The 16,061-nt window shown below is 40.5% G+C and overlaps 1 protein-coding gene across 7 annotated transcripts in view; it reads left to right on the top strand.

Annotated features, from left to right (window-relative positions):
• Positions 1–13,121: 13,121 nt before the first annotated feature.
• OGDH (oxoglutarate dehydrogenase) overlaps positions 13,122–16,061 on the top strand; it is a 90,947-nt gene continuing 88,007 nt past the window's right edge. For 3 of the 7 annotated variants that reach the window (XM_012763381.2, XM_012763384.2, XM_012763379.2), the window contains exon 1: positions 13,122–13,225. The gene's annotated coding sequence lies outside the window, so the exon portion shown is untranslated. The remainder of the gene's footprint in view (positions 13,226–16,061) is intronic. The other 4 variants (XM_076006264.1, XM_076006265.1, XM_012763377.2 and 1 more) reach the window with 2 other exon arrangements.

The raw sequence follows: 16,061 nt of genomic DNA, 5'->3' as shown, positions 1-16,061 counted from the left end.
TCTGATAATGTGATACCTCCAGTTTTATTATTTTTGATGGGGATAACTTTGTCTCTTTGGGGTCTTTTGTGGTTCCATACAAATTTTAGGACTTTTTTTCCTATTTCTGTGAAGAATGTCATCAGCATTTGGATAGGGATTGCATTGAATAGTTTGCTTTGGGTAGTATTGTTATTTTGACAGTATTAATTCTTGTGACCCATGAACATTGGATGTCTTTACATTTGTTTGTGTCTTCTTTAATCTCTTTCATCAGTGTTTCATAGTTTTCCTTGCAGAAGTCTGTGACCTCTTTTTAAAATTTATTCCTAGGTATTTTATTTTATTTCTTGTAGCTATATTCTAAATGGGATTACCTACTTGACTTCTTTTTCAGTTTGTTTATTGTTCATGTATAGAAATGCTACTGAATTTTGTATCTTGAAACTTTATTGAATTTGTTTACCAGGTCTAAGAGGTTTTTAGTAAAGTCTTTAGGTTTTTCTATATAGAAGATTATGTTGTCTAAAAACAGATATAATTTGACTTCCTCCTTTCTGATATGGATGTCCTTTCTTTCCTTCTCTTGCCTAATTGCTCTGGCTAGGACTTCCACCTATGTTGAATAAGAGTGTTGAGAGTGGGCATCCTTGTCTTGTTCCAGTTCTTAGAGGAAAAGCTTTCAGAAAAATATAAGCTTTTGCTTTGTTATATATGACCTTTATTATGTTCAGGTACTTTCCTTCTATACCTAATTTATTAAGAGTTTTTAATCATGCAGACAAGTTGAATTTTATCAAAAGCTTTTTTCTGCATTGTCTCTTTTAATATTTAACTCCCCTTCTTTTTTTTTTGAGACAGAGTCTCACTGTGTTGCCTGAACTAGAGTGCTGTGACATCAGCCTAGCTTGCAGCAACCTCAAACTCCTGGGCTCAAGCAATCCTCCTGCCTCAGCCTCCTGAGTAGCTGGGACTGCAGTCATGCGCCACCACAACTGATTAATTTTTTCCATTTTTAGTTGTCCAGCTAATTTTTTTTTTATTATTTTTAGTAGAGAAGGGGTCTCGCTCTTGCTCAGGCTGGTCTCAAACTCCTGACCTCAAGTGATCCTCCCGCCTCAGCCTCCCAAAGTGCTAGGATTACAGCACCTAGAAGTACCTAGGAGCCACCACACCTGACCATCCCCTTCTCTTATTGTTGTTTATGCCATTTACTTATTGAAGAAATTGGGGGACTTGACCAATAGAATCTTCCATGTTCTGGGTTTTCCTGAGTATTTTCATGTGTTATTTAACATGTTTGTTTCTCTGTCCCTGTAATGTCCTATAAACAGAATTAAATATAGAGCCAGGGAGGGTTTACAGTGAAACTAATACAGCTTGATATTTAGGCCCTCACCTATATAGACCCCTTATACCTAATTTCATATTTGTAATTTTGGATTTTTTCAAAGAGGATTCTGAATTTTGTATAGTTTCTGGCTTCACAAAACCTGGATTTACCCTTGGCTAGAGCTTGATTGGTTCAGGTTTAATTTTGGGGGTTTGGTGGGGTTTTTTGGTAAGAACCTTTCATGGCTGGCACTGTATACTTCTATTGTGGCACATCAGAGGCACACAATGTGTGGTTGTCTCCTCAGCAATACTGGAATTCATCTCTCTGTTCAGGGGTTGTCAGTATGATCTGTCCATCATAAAGTTTATCATCAGCTTTTCTTCTAACAGTCCAGCAACCATTGATAATCATTAGACCAGTGGTTCTCAACCAGGGGCAATTTTGCCCTGTCCCACCCAGAGGAAATTTGGCAATGTCTGAAGGTATTTTCTGTTGTTGCAACTTGGGGGTATGTAGGGGTGGTACTACTGTCATCCAGAGAGTAGAGGCCAGGGATGCCGTTAAACATCTGTAATGCACAGAGCAGCCCCCATAGCAAAGAATTATCCAGTCCAAAATGTCTGTAGTGCCAAGGTTGAGAAACCCTTGTCTAGATTGATTATATTCATTAGGGGTACAAAGTGGTGATTTCTTTTTGTTTTGTTTTCTTTTTCTTTTTCTTTCTTTCTTTCTTTCTTTTTTTTTTTTTTTTTGAGACAGAGTCTTGCTCTGTTGCCTGGGCTAGAATGCTGTGGTGTCAGCCTAGCTCACAGCAACCTCAGACTCCTGGGCTCAAGGGATCCTCCTACCTTACCCTCCTAAGTAGCTGGGACTGCAGGCACATGCCACCACACGCAACTAATTTTTCTATTTTCAGTAGAGACCGGATCTCACTCTTGCTCAGGCTGGTCTCAAACTTCTTACCTCAAGCGATCCTCCCACCTTGGCTTCTCAGAGTGCTAGAATTACAGGCGTGAGCCACCTCACCCAGCCTCAAAATGGTGATTTCTAATGCTCTCATTCCTCTTGCATTTATAAGATGGGATTCTTTTACAAAAGTGTGCACTCCCTCAGCTACTTTCTGGTTACTCTAAAATATAATCCATTCAGTAAAGCCAGGTATGTGTTTGGTATGTGTTTGGTGTTTTCCCTTTTTTTTTTTTTTTTTTTTTGAGACAGAGTCTCGCTTTGTTGCACAGGCTAGAGTGAGTGCCGTGGCATCAGCCTAGCTCACAGCAACTTCAAACTCCTGGGCTCAAGCAATCCTTCTGCCTCAGCCTCCCGAGTAGCTGAGACTACAGGCATGTGCCACCATGCCCGGCTAATTTATATATATATATATATATATATATATATATATATATATATATATATATTAGTTGGCCAATTCATTTCTATTTTTTTATAGTAGAGACGGGGTCTTGCTCAGGCTGGTTTTGAACTCCTGACCTTGAGCAATCCGCCTGCCTTGGCCTCCCAGAGTGCTAGGATTACAGGCGTGAGCCACCGCGCCCAGCCTGTTTTCCCTTTATCAATTTTAAGAATGATGGAATGATGCCTCAGCAACCTCTAACTGTAACTAATTTGGGCGTTTTGGGGGGGAGGGGCAGTACTATTATGAATTTATGGACTTTTAGATATTTGATATGCTTTAATCCATTATAGTCATTGTCCTTTTTTTAATGTTCTAATTGTCTCATCAAACATTCATTCACTCCTGTGTCCTTTTGATACAATCTTAGTGGTCTTTAGGGCTTCTTTGCTTTCTGTTTTATACATTTCCTGCCCTAGACACAAAATCTGACATTTCTCCAAGGAACCCTAATTCACTTTCATAAGAAATAGCATTTGAAATCATTACTTTCTTTTTCTTTCTTTCTTTCTTTTTTTTTTTGAAATTTTTTTTGAGGGGGAGACAGAGTCTTGCTCTATTGCTAGAGTGCAGTGGTGTGATCATACCTCAGAGCAACCTTGAACTCCTGGGCTCAAGCAATCCTCCTACTTCAGCCTCTACTAAGTAGCTGAGACAACCATCATGCGCCACCACACCTGGCTTATTTTTTTACTTTTAGTGGAGATGGGGTCTCTCTCTTGCTCAGGCTGGTCTCGAACTCCTGACCTCAAGCAATCCTCCCACCTTGGCATCCCAGAGTGCTAGGATTATAGGGCTGAGCCACCATGCCCTGAAATTTGTCCTAATTGATGGATAAACTTAAAAAGATTATATTCCCTACCATAGAAAATTTACCTTAGGTAATCTAATTCCTCAGATCCAGACATTTCCCCCTCAAAGGTTATGGGGCAATTTCTGCCAGTGTTTGTCTAGACTCCTTGTATATGCCAGCCACCTCCTCATTCACTCATTCAACCAATATGTGCTGAGCAGCCATTTGTGCCAGTCACTGTTTTAATGGAAACACAATGGTAACCAAATCAGACAAGATCCTTTGTCCACATGGCTTTATCTTAATTATTGTCTGCCAGTAAACAACATAAATAAGTAAACATATAGCATGTCAGATGGAGAGAAGTGTCAAAGAGAAAAATAGGAAGAGGAAAGGGAGTGTAGGGCATTCAATAGTGGACCTCCGAAGATATGTCCATGCTCGAATCCCTGGAAACTGCGAATGTGACCTTACTTGGAAAAAGAGGATCTGAAGATGTAATTAAGTTAAGGATTTGGAGATGTTATAATCCTGGATTAACCAGGTGGGCCCTAAATCCAATGACATATGTCCTTATAAAAGACACAGAAATACCTCACACTCACTAGGATGGCTACTATTAAAAATGCAAAAACAGAAAATAATAAGTGTTAAAAAATTAAAAATATCACGCCTGTAATCCTAGCTCTTGGGAGGCCGAGGCGGGTGGATTGCTCAAGGTCAGGAGTTCAAAACCAGCCTGAGCAAGAGCGAGACCCCGTCTCTACTATAAATAGAAAGAAATTAATTGGCCAACTGATATATATATAAAAAATTAGCCGGGCATGGTGGCGCATGCCTGTAGTCCCAGCTACTCGGGAGGCTGAGGCAGAAGGATCACTCAAGCCCAGGAGTTTGAGGTTGCTGTGAGCTAGGCTGACGCCACGGCACTCACTCTAGCCTGGACAACAAAGCGAGACTCTGTCTCAAAAAAAAAAAAAAAAAAAAAATTAAAAATGGATCTATCATATATAATCCAACAATCCCACTGAGAATATATCCAAAGGGTACATCTGGGTATATATCCAAAGGAATTGGAATCAGGATTTGGAAGAGAAATTTGTACTGCCATTTTCATAGCAGCACTTTTCACAAAAGCCAAGAAGTGGAAGCAATGTAAATATCCATTGAGGAGTGAATAGATAAACAAAATGTATATACATATTAGGTCATTAAATATGAAATGTACAATTTTGAATAGAAAGGTAGTTTATTATATCTCAAACAATAAGCACAATTAATAAAAGTATGCTCCTAAACTATGGACAGTTTTGCCATGTTAACGGTAGCTTGTGTTATGCCAGCGGTAAAGAAGCCTTCGGAGCGAGTGGCGATGAAATTGTGAAAGGCATTTTCCACAGCTTGTTGAGAACTGAATATTTTTCCTTGCAAGAAGTCATTCAGAGCCTGGAAAAAGTGGTAGTCAGTTGGTGCAAGGTCTGGTGAATAAAGTGGATGACAGAGAGTTTCCAAGTCCAGCTTCTGTAGTTTGAGCAGTATTGATTATGCGAGACGTGCTTGAGCTTTGTCTTGCAAGAGGATTGGCCTGTCTCTAATGACCAATGTTGGCTGCTTAATCATAAGCATCCTCGTCATTTCATCCATTTGGTTGCAGCAGGCATCCCTGTAACCCATTGACCATGTTTCATGAAGCTCTAGTGGATAATACCAGGGCTGGACCACCAAACAGACATCATTAGCTTTTTTTGAAGAATATTCGATTTTGGATTGTATTTCAGCATTTCATCTTTGTCCAACCATTGTGCTGAATGCTTGCAATTGTCAAAAAATCCATTTTCAACACACATAACAATATAGTGTATAAATGGTTCACCTTTAGGTTGTTAGAGCAAAGAAAGGTAACCTTCAAGATGATTTGTCTTCTGACACTCATTTAACTCATGCAGAACCCATCTATTCAGCTTCCCTACCTTGCTGATTTGTTTCAAATGGTCCAATAGTGTTGGAATAGTAACATCAAACCTTATTGCTAATTCACGCATAGGTTGAGATGGATTTGCTTCCACTACAGCTTTCAGTTAATCATTACCCACATTGGTCTCAGGTTGCCCATGTGGTTCATTTTCAAGATCAAAATCACCAGAATGAACCTTCTCAAACCATCGATGTACTGCGCATTCATTAGCCACATCCTTCCCAAACACTTTGTTGATAAATTGAGCTGTCTGCACTGCATTGGTTTCAGGATGGAAGTCATATTTGAAAATAACAAATTTTTTACTTAACCATGGTTTCACAAAAATTGCTCTAAAAAAATTGAAAGATAATTAGAAGCCAAAGCATGTGTTTGAAAGACTGAGTATGTATGTACTTTCACAATAAAAATAAAACAAGAAGTGTCAAAGTGAAATGTCAGAGATATCAACTGTCAAACTTAGTAGTTAAGAAAATCAGACATTTCATATGTATTAACCAATGCAATGGAGTATTATTCAACCATAAAAAGGGATAAAATTCTGATCAATACTACAACATGGATGACCCTTGAAAACATTTTGCTAAGTAATATGTCAGTCATAGAAACACAAATACCATATGATTCCATTTATATGAAGTGTCTAAAGTAGTCCAAATTGTAAAAGCTGAAAGTAGAATAGTGGTTACTAGCATGTGGGAGAAGGGAGAAATGTTTAATGAGTACAGAATATCAGACTTGCAAGATGAAAAAGTTCTGAACATCTGTTTCAAAACAATGTGAATATACTTAACACAGTGAACTACACACTTAAAAATGGTTAATGAAAGGTAGCCTTACTAATAGTCTATCTAACAGAGGAAAATAACTTAATCTAACAGAAAGTAAGGCAAATAAACTCACAGCACATAATTGCCCTTTTGAAAAGGAAATTCACAACACCTCTGGCCTTCCTTTTGTTTAATTAAAACGCCTGCCCATGGCCTAACCCATTATCTCTAGGAGTTCTTTCTCAGCCTTGAGGAGCCCTAAGCACACAGTAGGGGTGCAGACTTCCTGCTCCAGCTCTCTGCATCAGTTCCTGCCAGAAAACCAGATTTCAAGGACTGAGATAATCCAACCTCACAGAGAAAGAAAAAGAAAATAGAGAACTCCCTGACATCTTGCAGCTGCTTCTGTTACCCGTCTGCTGAAGCAGAGAAAAAACAAAAGCCATTTTTACCCTTTAAAATGGCAAGCAACTTTCCCTCAGCTGCCTGGCACTACCACTACCCTCTACCTTCTCTTCAGTGCCATGGCATGTCTCTCTCTCTCTCTCTCCCCCTTCCCCTCCCCCACTCTCAGGAAAATAAATAAACTTTGTACTTCTTTCTATCCTAAACTCTGCGTGAGAATTCTTTCTCCAACCCACCATGAGCACCTAGTAAGTTTCCACCCTAACAATTAAGATGGTAAATTTTGTGCTATGTGTTTTTACCACAATTTTTTAAAATATAAATATACAGGCAAAAAATCCTCAAAAAATAGTAGCAAACCAAATCTAACAGCATATTAAGAAGATTACACATCATGACCCAGTGCGATTTAGTCCATGAATATAAGAGTGGTCCTGCAATTTGTGCACTGGTTATCAATTCAGCCCACGACATCTTGGGCTGCACTTTTACCACTTGCCTGAGTCCAGGGAAGCCAAACACTCACACACAAAATATCTTACATGAAGCAGGTTTATTATTTATAAATAGGCAGCAAAGGACAACAGAAACCTAGGATTCAGGATGAGGCAGTCCCCCAAGGCTCAGGAAAGGAGCTCAGGGCAGATAGAGTCTTGTCTGCACTTGCCCCACTTGCACCTCAGCTGAGGGACACTAGAAAGCAGTCTACCCCAGGTTTCATATACCAAAGACAATATGACCCCCGGGGACAAAGCATCGAAGGACATCCTGTTTCTAAGGGAAACTGTAACAGAGTCAGGGCTGTTCTGGCTAGTTCACACTTATCTCAGGATGCTGCATTTCCAGCACATTCTACAGTTATTCTTGAGAACTACAAGTGAGAAATGGGGGAGAATTGGGTCAGTTCAATTGGAGAACTGGCCTGCAGGTTCAACATAAGACAATCAATTAATATAATATATCACATTAATAGAAGGAAGGGGGAAAACATGATTATTTCAATTAATGACAAAAAGGCCTTTGACAAAATCCAGTACCCTTTCATGATTTAAAAAGGACACTCAGAAAACTAGGAATATGAGGGAACTTCCTTTTTTTGTTTTTTGCTTTTTTTTGATTTATTAAATGTTTATTAAGTTATTGACTTGACAAACATTATACAAGGCTTCCTCTGTGTAAGACATGGGGATTACTGGGACCAAAGAAGGAGCCAAGCAAAACACCTTTATGGAACTTGTAGTTCTGAAATCAAACGCCACATACCATTGATCTCTCCTAATAAATGTATGAGGTAGATAATTATCAGTACCCACATTTGTAAACATGGAACCTCAAGTTTCCAGATGGCAATTCTTTTCTTTTCTATTTTTTTTTATTTTAGCATATTAGGGGGTACAAGTGTTAAGGTTACATATATTGCCCATGCCCCCCCTCCTCCCTCGAGTAAGAGCTTCAAGTGAGGAAACTTCCTTAACATGTTAAAAGACATCTATGAAAATCCCATAGCAAACATACTCAGTGGTGAAAGACTGAAATCGTTCCCCTACGCTTAGGAACAAGACAAGGACGCTCACTTTCACCACTGCTATTCAAAATTGTATTGGATGCTCTAGCCAGAGCAATTAGATAAGAAACAGAAACAAAAGTTGTCCTACCTGGAAAGGAAGAAGGAAAACTATTTCTATCCACAGATGACTTGATCCTCTATATAAAAAAATCTCAAAGAAGAGGTAATAAACAAGTCCAGCAAAGTTGCAGAGCACAGTATCAACACCCCAAATCAACACACTAGTAATGAAATATCGAAAAAAGAGATTAATAGAGCAATTTAAAAATGTATTGGAAAGAATAAAATACCTAGGAGTAAATTTAACCAAGTAAGTAAAGGACATATACACCAAAAACTACAAAACATTGCTAAAAGAAACTAAAGACAACCTAAATAAATGGAAAGACATCCTGTGTTTATGGACTGGAAGACTTAGTATTGTTAAGATGTCAATACTACCCACAGTGATCTATAGATTCAACTCAATCTGTACCAAAATTCCAACAGCCTTATTTTGCAGAAATATAAAAGCCAATCTTCAAATTTATATGATATTGCAAGGGGCCCTGTGTAGACAAAACAATCTTGAAAAGAACAAAGTGGAGAACTCATGTTTTCCAATTTCAAAATTTACTATAAAGCTACAGTAATTAAAACAGTATGGTATTGGCATAAGGATAGATGTATAGACCAATGGAATAAAATTGAGAGTCTGGAAATAAACCCAACATCTATGGTCAACTGATTTTCAAAAAGGGTACCAAGTCCATTCAATAGAGAAGGAATAGTCTTTTCAACAAGTGATGCTGGGCCAACTGGAGTTCCACATGTAAAAGAATGAAGTTGGACCCTACAGTCATAAACAAAAATTAACTCAAAATGGATAAATTATTGAAATCTTCATGACCTCAGATTTGGCAATGAATTCTTAGATCTGACATGAGTAACATCAAAATTAAAAACTTTGGCTGGGCGCGGTGGCTCACGCCTGTAATCCTAGCTCTCTGGGAGGCCGAGGCCGGTGGATCGCTCAAGGTCAGGAGTTCGAAACCAGCCTGAACAAGAGCGAGACCCTGTCTCTACTATAAATAGCAAGAAATTAATTGGACAACTAATATATATATAGAAAAAGTTAGCCGGGCATGGTGGCGCATGCCTGTAGTCCCAGCTACTCAGGAAGCTGAGACAGAAGGATTGCTTAAGCCCAGGAGTCTGAGGTTGCTGTGAGCTAGGCTGACGCCACGGCACTCACTCTAGCCTGGGCAACAAACCAAGACTCTGTCTCAAAAAAAAAAAAAACAAAAAAACTTTGGTCAGGTGCGGTGGCTCATGCCTATAATCCTAGCACTTTGGGAGGCCGAGGTGGGTGGATCGCTCAAGGTGAGGAGTTCAAAACCAGCCTGAGTAAGAGCGAGATCCTGTCTCTACTATAAATAGAAAGAAATTAATTGGTCAAATATATATATATATATATATATATATATATATATATATATATATTTAGCCGGGCATGGTGGCGCATGCCTGTAGTCCCAGCTACTTGGGATGCTGAGGCAGGAGGATTGTTTGAGCCCAGGAGATTGAGGTTGCTGTAAGCTAGGCTGATGCCACAGCACTCACTCTAGCCTGGGCAACAAAACGAGACTCTGTCTCAAAAAAAAAAAAAAAAAAATTAAAAACTTTTGGCTTTTGGTGGGTAGTGGCTAACACAAAGGGAGGCCATGAAGGCCTGGGGTACACTGTAAGAGTATGAGGTGGTAGGGTGCTGCCTGCCCACCCCCAAAAGCTGCACACCAACCTTCTACTACATAAAAATCTTTGTGCCTCTGGAACTTTGTATCTCAGTTGAAGATGAAGTCTTCTGATAGAAATTGTCTCCAGTGGACAGGGTTGGGGGATGCTCCCCATTTTGGGTGAAGAACTTGGGCATCTGGCTGTGCCACTTCCCCAAGCAGCACCCACAACCTATCCTGGGGACACAGGGTCTGATCTGGCAGGCATCACCATCTAGCAATAGGGTTCCAGGCATGCTCCATTGAGATCATGAAGATGGAGGAGATTGCTTCAGAAAGTGCCGTGGGCCAGTGGTCAATTCCACCATGCCGTCATCAAGTTCCTACTGCCCCACCAGTACTGCCATGAAATCATGAGCCACATGCTTCACCACCAAGAGGTTCAACACCTTTTTCTAGGTGAACCCTCCCCCCCTCCCCCTCCCCGCCATGGACTGCCCAAGTAAACTCTTCAGGAACACCAAAAAATCGAAAACTTGTTCATCAAATGATATTGTCAAGAAATGCAAAGACAACTAGAAAATGGAAAACATTATTTTCAAATCACATGTCTGGTAAGGTCTAATATCCAGAATATATAAAGAACTCCTACACCTCAACAACAAAAGGATAAACTAAATTTAAAAATGGGTAAATGGGGCCGGGTGCGGTGGCTCACACCTGTAATCCTAGCACTCTGGGAGGCTGAGGTGGGCAGATTGCTGGAGGTCAGGAGTTCGAAACCAGCCTGAGCAAGAGCGAGACCCTGTCTCTACTATAAATAGAAAGACATTAATTGGCCAACTAAAAATATATATAGAAAAAATTAGCCGGGCATGGTGGTGCATGCCTGTAGTCCCAGCTACTAGGAGGCTGAGGCAGGAGGATTGCTTGAGCCCAGGAGTTTGAGGTTGCTGTGAGCTAGGCTGATGCCACAGCACTCTAGCCTGGGCAACAGAGTGAGACTCTGTCGAAAAGAAAAGAAAAGAAAAGAAAAGAAAAGAAAAGAAAAGAAAAGAAAAGAAAAGAAAAGAAAAGAAAAGAAAAGAAAAGAAAAGAAAATAACAAGTGTTGGCAAGGTTGTGGAGAAATTGGAAACTATACTTTGCTGGTGGAAATGTAAAATGGTGTGGCTGTGGTGGGAAACAATTTATCACTTCTTCAAAAAGCTAGACAGAATTCCCATACAACCCAACAATTCCACTCCCAGGTGTGTGTGTATATATATATATATATATATGCAAAATAATTATTAATATAAACACATATCCAGATACTTATAAGCCAATGTTTATTGCAGCATTATTTGCAATAGCCAAAAGCTGGAAACAATCCAAGTATCTAGCAATGGGTGAATGAATAAAAAAAATGCTGCAGATATTTAATGCAATGGAATATTATTCAGCTATAAAAAGGAATGAAGTTCTGATCTATGCTACAACATGGACAAACTTTGACAATATTATGCTAAGCCAGAAATAAGCCAGACACAAAATGACAAATACAGTATGATTCCACTTACATGAGGTAACTAGAGTAATCAAATTTATAGAGACAGAGAGTATTAATGTAAGCATTAATATAATAGAGGTTACCAAGGGAGAGGGGAGAGGCAGAGGGGAGGGGGAAATGGGAAGTTATTGCTTAATGGTTACAGAGTTTCCATTTGGAGTGATGAAAAAGTTTGAAAATAGTGGTGATGGTTGCACAATATTGTGAATGTAATAAATGCCACTGAATTATACACTTAAAATTATTAAATGGCAAATTTTAAATATATTTTACTACAACACAAATTTAGTTTAAATATTTTAAATATTTTATTTAAAAAATAAAAAGGAAAAAAAGCATACTGAAGTTTGTTCCTTGGTCCTTTCATCTTCTCCTAGTCTCCAGATCCTTGTCCCACACATCAGTCCAACTTTGTTCTTAGAAGTACTTACACTCTCTATTAAAAACAAACAAACAAACAAAAAAAAAAACAAAAAAACACCTCTTACTTGGCCTTTCTCTTTTAGAAATTGCTCGAAGTCTATATCATACCCCTGGAGGGCTAGCATAGCCTTGGTTTGAAGACTGGCCCACATTCAAATATTTGTGTCCTCTATGGGATGACCATGCTGGTCAGATCCCTGCCCCTTGTCACCCCAAAATCTCTGCTGTGATACATGACATAGTTTTTGTCTTTAAGTAGTTTTTTATCTTGTTGGGAAAATATACCCAGGACAATATTCAAGACAGGCTAGAACAGTTTCCTTAATGCCAGTTATTTGGATGCCACCTTCTAGCCATGCTAGTATCTACTTAATACCTCATTTAGATAGAACCACTTATTACAAAAGAAAACTTTCTCCTAAGTGGGAAAACCAGTATCAAGTATCATAAACAAACTGTCAAATACTATGAAGACAAAGCAGTTTAAGGTCTAGCTTTATATTATTGCCCACTGAAAGCTTTGAGCCTAAAGTCTGATCTATGTCAAAAAGGGAAATAAAAAAAAAGATTGGTGTTAAAGACAGCAAGAAATGAGGTTTTCTCCTGGCTGTAACGAAGACTGGAAAACTGCAAGGGACTAAGTTTCTCAGCATGTGATTGAATACAACTTACCATATTTCATCAATTCTTAGATACAACTTTCCCCTCAAATTTTAACATTTTGAAATAGGGAGAATCTATCAACAAGGTGTGATTGGTTAACTAGCGTTTTATCTTTCTTGGTAGGTGGCTCGGGGAGTCAAAACAACCTAAGTGGGGTACCAGCATGGCTAGTAACATCCTTTTCACAGGTTGTTACACGGTAGTGCAGGTGAAGCGCTTGTCCGAAGGCATGGCGCAAAACAAATGCTCAGTACGGTAGATTTTGTTATTCAAATTGTTTATTTTTGTGCCGTGACAAATTTCGCATTAAGGCAACTATCATTTGATGGTTTTCTACGAGATGTTGGCCACATCTTAGTTTTACAAAATGAGCGTACAAGCCGTTGGAAGTCCACACACTAAACCCTCTTTCCAGCTGAGCAAAAAAGCGGGCTCTGGCCTGCCGTGACGCCCCCACCTGCGCGGTCACGCCGGCGCGGCTCTGTGACGTCACAATCCCGCCTACAGCCAGATGGGCGGGCCTTCTTCTCCGGGGTAGGGCTACGTGCTGACGCCACACGCCGGGGCGGGGCCGAGAGTTTGGTGCCCCGGAGTGGGGTGTCGGCGCCTCATTCGGGCGGAGCTGAGCCGGACACAGGTAACCGCGCGCTGCTGCCGATTCCAGCGCAGTGCCAGGAGGCGCGGCGCTTGTCGGTCCAGGGTCAGGGCTCGTGGCAGGGGGCGAGGCCGCCGCGCCCTTGATGCCGCGGGCGCCGCGGTGACAGGGGAGTGGAGCTGGATGGAGCAGGGCTGACGGAGGGTGGTGGGAGGGACGGGGCCTGACAGACGGGCATGGTAGCCAATGGCACGGCAGTGCCCGCCCGGCAGGCGGAGATTGGCGGGTACGGGCGCGCGCCAAGGTCGCGCAGGGCGCGGAGCGCCGCGCCATTGGTTGTAGGTGAGCGCGGGGCGGGCTGGGCGGCGGATGTGAGGGAGCGGGCGGCGCGGCAGCCAGGGTGACCCCAAGGTCGCGACGGGTGTCACGTGGCAGGCCGCGGTCTGACCGCGTCCTTCTTGCTCGGACGCTCCCTCCTTCCCGCCCGAGTAGTCCGCATTGCTTTGTCCGTAAGACGCTGGCTTGCTTGGATCGCGTCCTCGCGTTCTGTCTGAGCGTCCAGCTTCGTGGTGGCCTGGCTTGGGACCGCCCTTCGGGTCACGGCGCTAACCTTGGCGCTGTCCCCGCACCTGCTGCCCAAAGTTAGTTCAAACAAGTTGACTGAGATCAAGCCTATTTCCCCCAGAAACAGCTTTCAGGCATCTTTCCCACTCTCGAAATTGTATCTGACCTGGATGTGAGTTGTTATGTACTGAGATTTAATAGAAAACTTTACGGCTGTGCCTACACCCTGACCCCAGTGTGCCCTACCTGCCATCTCTGCCCCTTTCCCCAGAACAGAGAGCCAAGGGGACTCTTGGGATTTCCTTGTGCCTTGTTTTGCAGTCTGTATTTTGAAGTTGATTTCCAGGTACACTGCTTTGAGCAGCTGGCTTTAGGATGGGTGGCCTGGGATTTGAAGCCTTTTTTGCAGGGCATCTCTACCACAGTCAAACCATATTTTGCTGTGTAGAACCTCCTGATAGGAAAATACATAACGCTTTTGTAGCTTTGTAAATTAGCTGGGGACTGGTTCTTGGACAGTTGGATAAATAAAGATCACTGTATCCTCATTTTTTGACAGTACTTTTCACATTTAAATTACTTTTTCCCCTTAAATAACAGCTTTACTGAGATATAATTCACACACCATACAATTCACTCATTTAAAGTGCACAGTTCACTGGTTTGTATGTAGTGTTTTCATAGTTACACAGCCATCACCAGAATTACTTTTAAAGACTAACTTGAATCTCAGATATACATACTCAGATATGAATTTCTGTTGCTTATGTTTAAATTTGAATGTACAATTTATTAAATACCGATGTTTACCTTATTTAATATATCTGTATCACAAAGGAACTGCCTTTTTAAACGATCTCACTCTTCACTAGCCCCATTTGAAAAAAATATAGTATCATCTACTTTTAAAATTTTCAGATAGCTTTTATTTTGAGATAACTACATATTATTAAGAAATTTATTTTGAGAATTGTAAAATTTTAAATAATTATACATGAAAATTTATTGTATGGAGTCGTAACAAATAGTATAGTATAGCGAGATCCTGTAACCCTTTTACCCACTTTTCTCCATTGGTAACATTTTGCAAAACTATAGTAAATATCACAGTCAGTATTGTAATTAATAAAATTCAAGATACAGAACATTTCCATAACTACAAGGATTGGGTCCTTTAGCCTTTTTATTATAGCCACACCCATGTCCATCCTGCCCCCACTCCCTCAACTCCCTGCAACCACTAGTCTGTTCTCCATTTTCCTAATTTTGGTGTGTCAGGAATGCCAAATGGAATCATACAGCCTTTTAGGATTGTTTTTTTCCACTTAGCATAATTCTCAGCAGATGCATCCAGGACTGTTGTGTATATCAGTAATTTGTTCCTTTTTATTGCCGGCAGGCTATGAATATACCACAAGTAGTGGACATCTGGGCTGTTTCCAATCTTTGGCTATCCAAATAAAGTTGTCATAAATGTTCATGTACAGGTTTATGTGAACATAAATTGACATTTCTCTGAGATAAATGCTTAGAAATGCAATCACTAGGTCCTAGTGCATGCTTTCTTTTTAAAGGAATAGCCAAACTGTTTTACCATTTTACATTCTCACCAACAATGTATGTGTGATCTTGTTTCTCCACACCCTTGCCAGCATTTGGTGATGTTACTATTTTTTATTTTAGCCACTCTAATAGATGTGTAGTGATGTCTCATTGCGGTTTTAATTTGTATTTCCCTGATGGTTAATGATGTTGAACATATTTTCATGTGCTTATTTGCCATCTGTATATCCTCTTGGGTCAAATGTCTGTCTGTGTTTTTTGCCCATTTTGTGATTGGATTTAGTTGTTTGGTTTTTTTTTAATGTTGAGTTTTGAGAATTCTTTGTGTATTCTAGATACTAATCTTTTGTTGGTTATATGATTTGCAAATGCAAATATTCCCTCCTAGTTGGTAGTTTTTCTTTCTTTTTCTTTTTTCTTTTCTTTTTTTGAGGCAAGGTCTCACACTGTTGCCTAGGCTAGAGTGCAGTGGCATCATCATAGCTCACTGCAACCTCCAACAGTGTGCCCAGATGATCCTCCTGCCTCCCAAGTAGCTGGGACTACAGGTGCATATCACCACACCTGACTGATTTTTCTATATTTTTGTAGAGACATGGTATCACCACATTGCCCAACCTGGTCTCAAAACTCCTGGCTTCCTGTGATCTTCCTGTCTCAGACTCCCAAAGTGCTGGGATAACAGGTGTGAGCCATTATGCGCAGCCTGTCTTTTCATTTCTTAACAGGGTCTTCTGCAGAGCAAAAGTTT

This window comes from Microcebus murinus, chromosome 9 (assembly GCF_040939455.1).
Source record: "Microcebus murinus isolate Inina chromosome 9, M.murinus_Inina_mat1.0, whole genome shotgun sequence".
Classification (NCBI taxonomy): Eukaryota; Metazoa; Chordata; class Mammalia; order Primates; family Cheirogaleidae; genus Microcebus; species Microcebus murinus.
Note: the sequence above shows the minus strand (reverse complement) of the source record. Positions and strands in the feature narration are given on the sequence as shown.